Source organism: Calonectris borealis, chromosome 6 (genome assembly GCF_964195595.1).
Source record: "Calonectris borealis chromosome 6, bCalBor7.hap1.2, whole genome shotgun sequence".
In the NCBI taxonomy this organism is placed as follows: Eukaryota; Metazoa; Chordata; class Aves; order Procellariiformes; family Procellariidae; genus Calonectris; species Calonectris borealis.
Genome location: NC_134317.1, coordinates 8,094,407 through 8,100,009, shown reverse-complemented (window position 1 = coordinate 8,100,009; position 5,603 = coordinate 8,094,407).

Genomic DNA, 5,603 nt, shown 5'->3' with positions numbered 1-5,603 from the left:
TATCAATATTCCTGCCTCCCAGAAACTCAGTAAATGCATCATCAGTCTAAAGCCATGGCTAACCATTTGCACAACACTTACTGGGAGCCAGGGTTTCATCTTAGCCCCTTGCAGAAGATCTCTTTGGTGACAGGGATTCACAGCTACTCAGAAATGATGGAACATAAAACTTCATGCTCAAGCAGACCTTGAAGACCCAGGAAGAAGCCTGTTTCATTAGCCCAGTCCTAGTAGCATAAAGGAGGCATAAGCACGCTTCTGCAGAGTTCTAGAGGCAGGTGTAGGAATTTGTTGAAGCAGCTGAACAAATTCAGATACTAGGTTTTTCTGATCGTTCCTTGGCTTCCCTTCCGAAGCAGTAAAAGCTCTGAGAAGACCATTCTTATCCCCAAAATTCAGATACCCCCGAACAGTGGCACAGAGAGGCCTTTGCAAGGAGATGAAGGTGGGGATTTGAGCATCTAGCACACAGGAAAAAAAATTGTTAAGACAACATTTGGCAACAGTTACTATTTCTTTATTTTAGACACCAACCTTCTAAATAATTGCAACAATCTCAGATGTTACCATGGGGTATTAACTTGAAAATTATGACTTTTTAATATCAGTATCTGTAAGCTTCATTCCATCTGTTCTTTCTGGCCCACATTTATGCTACTGGTATCTGTCTGGTTGCTCCCACTGCACAAGAGTGACACTTGGCCTGATACGTGCTTAAATTGAGTCTTTTTTTATTTGTTTGTGTCTACAAATGGAAAAAAAAATAAAATCCTATTTTACTTGTACTCACATTTTGGAAAATATCTATTTAATTAACATTTTTGATAGCACATTTCTATGCAAGATAAATGCATGGTAATTGTAAATTGCAGAATTGCAATTGTAGTGTATTAAGAAAATAATTATGTTATTTTTCTTTTCATTTAGAATACTAGTTGAATTTCAACAATGTCATATTTTCCAGAAACCTGAAAATAAATGAGGATTAAGGCTCAACTTACACAGCAGAGAACACGGTAATGGTCAGGAATTTGGCATAGGACACATTGTTTGCTTTCACTGTTGTGTGATTCATCAGAGCTCTTGCTAGGCTAGTAGTCACAAAGCAGTGCAGTGTGCTGCCAAAGGCGTCAGCAATCTTGGCCACCTTTACACTATAAATTTAGTGACACAACTGTGGTGGCTGTGGCAGGTCTGATATAAAGACCACCTGGTGAGCATTATCCTGAGCTTGTACAACCAGGAAGGTCACTACACAAATTTAATAGCTTAGATCTTGGAAGCATCGGAGATGCATCTGTACAGCATCACATCTGAGCTAAAAAGCCCAACTTCTCTGCAAGGCTAAACTGGCTCAGATACAGACCAGCATCAGCTTTGATGCTTGTCTAAACAGAGGCTCTTTCAGTTGTTTGTTTCTGCAAAGGTTTTTGAATAACAAAATAAAAAATCTATTCTACTTGTCTTCAGATTTTGCAAAATAATGTATTTAATGATGAATACACCTGCACTGCTGCCATCTTGAGCTGATTTAGTTGGCTCTAGATTGGAGTTGTGTGTACCTTTTCTATTGCATTCTGTAAATGTATCTAAATGAAACGCGGACATTGCAATCCAGCTAGCTATGCAAGCCATCAGGAGTTTAGACAGTCACACTGGAGTGTTTGGTACATGGCATTTAAGAATGGGGAATCGTAATGCCACCTATTCTCTGGGATACATCTTTGTTAAGGATTTTACTGGTGTAACTGGAGCTGGACATGTCCTCCTGGTGTAGCTATGCAAGGTATACTAATGTCTTCCTATCAAAAATAGCATCCACTGTAAAGCACTTGAGATCTACGTATGGAAAGTGCTACCTGGGAACTGCATAACGTTATTCCTCATTAGAAGGGAAACCATAACCGTTGTTATTATTCCCCGTGGAAGGGAAACCATACCACTTCTGCTAAAGTCTCTGTTCTCTGGAGTCCCAGAAGAGGCTTAAGTTCTGTGATTAGGCTAATTTAATAGAAGAGGTTTAATTATTTGATACCAGACAAAAAATAGAATTACTGACTTTTGCATCCTTTCCAAATGTGGTATTTCCAAGCAGGTCTGCAATGGCAGTCTCAACAGACCGGTGCAGTCCCCAGCACAGCCAAAGGACAACCTGTTGCTAAGCAACCAGCATAAGTGCGCTGCTCAACATTTATTTCATTTGGAAAGGGACATATTCTTTAAGTACTTCATCTTAGCTACTGAACACAAAGAGCTTTCCAGTTGTTTTTCCAGAGCTGTGCACATGTGTAAAATAGCCAGTTTTCACAAACAAACGTGCAATTTAAAGAGCAGATGCCAGAGAAGAACATGCAAAACTGAAGGTTTGAAAAACTGGCACAAGTATTTTAGCACTTTCTAACATCAGTGTCCTGAATTTGCCTCTCTGTTTCTGTGTTGATCCTACTTGAAAACAGGCTGCCTCGATAGCATGTATGTCGCAGAGCTGTCTGCAGAGTTTACCGATGTTTGTTGATGCACCCTCTTTTGAAGAGTGCTGTGTCATGGTTTTCCCACTGATATGAGGAAATACTTTTTCCCTGATAAACAAAGGCCAGAACTGACCCCCACTTTCCAGCCTGAAGACTTCAAATCTCAGATTCTGTAATTGTTTCAGAAAAGCAGCTAAATAGCTTTGGAAAAGACCATTTAGTGCCCTATATCTAACAGCACTTTCACTTTAGTGCTTGTCCCTATAGTCAAATAAAACCCTATAGTTCCACTAGACTTGTGTCTGCGTATCCGAAATCAGCCCTGGCCCGAATAGTCTAGCTAAATTGTCCTGAAGGAGTTGTTCATCCTGTTTCCCAGTCTAAACCCACACAAACAGAAATCAGATAATGCACCAAAAAAAAAAAAAAGGGAAGTTGGTCAAAATCAAGAATGCAGTTTGGTTTCTAGTGACCATAATAAATGCATGTTTTATTGCATGTGATCTTAAAGACACATATGGCTTGCATAAGTGTACTGAGGCAGGTGGGGCATGCTATCTTAATGTATGTCCCATCTTAATGTATGGAGGAGGCTACTTTTGGTTGGGAAGAAGTATGCATTTTAGTTCTCTTCTCTAGCAGATGTAGCAAGTACATTCATTGACTGATCTTTCTTTTTTTTCTGACATGCTTTGTGGTCTCATCCAAATGCTCTAGGATGTAAATTATTTGTGGTAGCCCAAGAATGGGTACAGTTCAGGTCTTATATGGGCCCACAAATGGTAAAATATAACCTTCTGTTGCCCCAGACATTATGCATGTGAGAGTTTCCACCTGGTCATGACCTCCTGCTTGACAGATAGCACGGTGAATTTAAGCTCAGCTCTGTCTGTGTAGCGCCATCTGATACAGCTGCAGGTTTTCCTGGCCACTGTCAGCAATTCCTACATCTCTGTGTCGCACTCCAGAAATTCACAGCCAGGTGGAGACAGATAGCAAGGGCCATGCAAAAAGCCATCGTGTTGCACTAGGACACAAACTCAGCATAGAGACTGAGAGGCATAAGTCACTCACTGTTATCAGGCAGATGGTCCAAAACATCAGTGAAGGTATCCTGTTTTTCAAACCCACGCACTCAAAGTAGGTAGGGTGCCTGGGTAAGTGAAGATGCTTTTCTTCGTAGCCACTGACGATCTCTCTGCTGATGATCCAGTGGATCATATCAGATATAGACAGATATCTTACTGTCCCTTTGATCAAGTGAAATGGATACAAATTTTGCCTTTGACTGGTATGATTTCCAAATGATGTATTTTGTTAAATGAAATGCAGTGTGGGAGTACTGCACTGTTTGCAAGCTAGGCTGTGTCTTGGGAGCAGCAACTAATAACTACATCTTTTTTTAGAGCTGAGAAAAGTAAAGCACAGTGTTGAAGAAACGTTGTTGATCTCCACATAGTAGCCTGCAGCTATGGTGACTTAAGAGAAGAAAGTAGGTGTCAGATTATTCGGATGCCCCTCTCCTTCACTCGTACCACTGCTTTCTATGCTTAAATAGGGAATTGTCTTCCAGACATGTCTTTATTGAAAGACTCAACTCTTTGCCTCATGTCTATGGATTCATAGGATTCATGATGCAAAGTTCCCACAGGTGAATCAATATTTCATTTTTATCTCTGCTGTTGTATATGCAGGAACATTGCTTGCCAACCAGCTAACACTATAGTGCTTGATCACATAACGTAGCTGTCATGTTTGGGAGCAATAGAGCAAATTTGCTGCTTAACCTGGCAGCCTGGTCATGAAGAGATTGGTTTGAGATGGAAAGAATTGCTATTTTCAATCCCATGGTTTTGATCTGGTAAAGTGAATTATTGGCTGTCCTGCTTTATTTAGGGAATACTCTCCCAAAGCTGCTGCTTCCTATTTCTTTTGAACATTCAGTCTTCAGTGATCTCACATTGCAGAGAAGTACACCACCAAGCAACCAACCAACCCTGTCACAAGGAGTTGAAGAATAACTCTAAGAAGGTTAACTGACCAAATCAAAAGCAAACTTGCTTAATGAGTGAACAAGCAGGGAAAGACAAGAGTCCAATTTTTTTTTTTTTTTATGAAGTCCAAAAAAATAACAAAGTCAGAAAAAGGATGAAACAAAATGGGCCACTTGTTTTTCAAGTTGCTTGATTTCAAGTTGCAAGATTCACAACAGCATTTCGTTTTGAAAAAATCAGCATTTTTCGCTAGAAACAAATTAGTCAAGAAGTGGTTAACCAGCTTTTGCAAGAAGACACCGTGTGAGTAGCATACATTGAAATAAAACTATAGAGGAAATAAATTACAGCAAAAAATACAGCACAAATAAAAGGCAAGGGTATCTTGAGGAAAGAAGTGTAATACTAAATTGAGTAAAGGGCGAAACATGAAATGTAGTTTTACAGAGAATCTGAGCTAGCTCCAGTTAAGCTTAATTTAGGATGCAGGAATTGTTTGCCATATTAGCTGGTGAACTCCACTAGTATTAATTACTAAGGTAATCTGAGCCATTCTCCTGCCAGATCTTGAGCCAGCTTGAGAGGCTGTAAGCACCAGTATGCAGTAGCATGTGTAAATGTCCTAAGTGAACCGATAATCAGAAGGGGGAAATAAAGTGCAGAGCATAGATTTGGCTACAATTCAATATTTCTATGATTTTTTTAATGTAACTTTAAAGAAAATGCAAGAGAAGGACAAGAGAGTAGATGAGGAGGTATGACTATCTACCAAGGGTATATTATACGCTCCCTACAAATTATTTCAGAATCTAAGAGGGAGAAAGGAGGAAATTCAAGTCAGCATGTTTAATACATTTATTCTAATTCAATTTTATTGAATGATTTTCAACTGTAAACAAGCTTGCATTGTACATTCTGTGTAAAATAAATCGTTTCATAGTGCCAATATAAATACACATTTTCCCTTTGCCCTCAGTCAGCTGTAGTTTATGCATTAACAGGGACTTTCTGCTAGAAGCCTTTGTTCATGTAGAGAGCCACTCCTCTGGGATTTAGGCTCCCTGGTTGGCCACTGTACCGAGCTCTCCTGATAAGACAGCAGGTGGATCTGAACAGCAGACAAAGTTAATAACCTGCT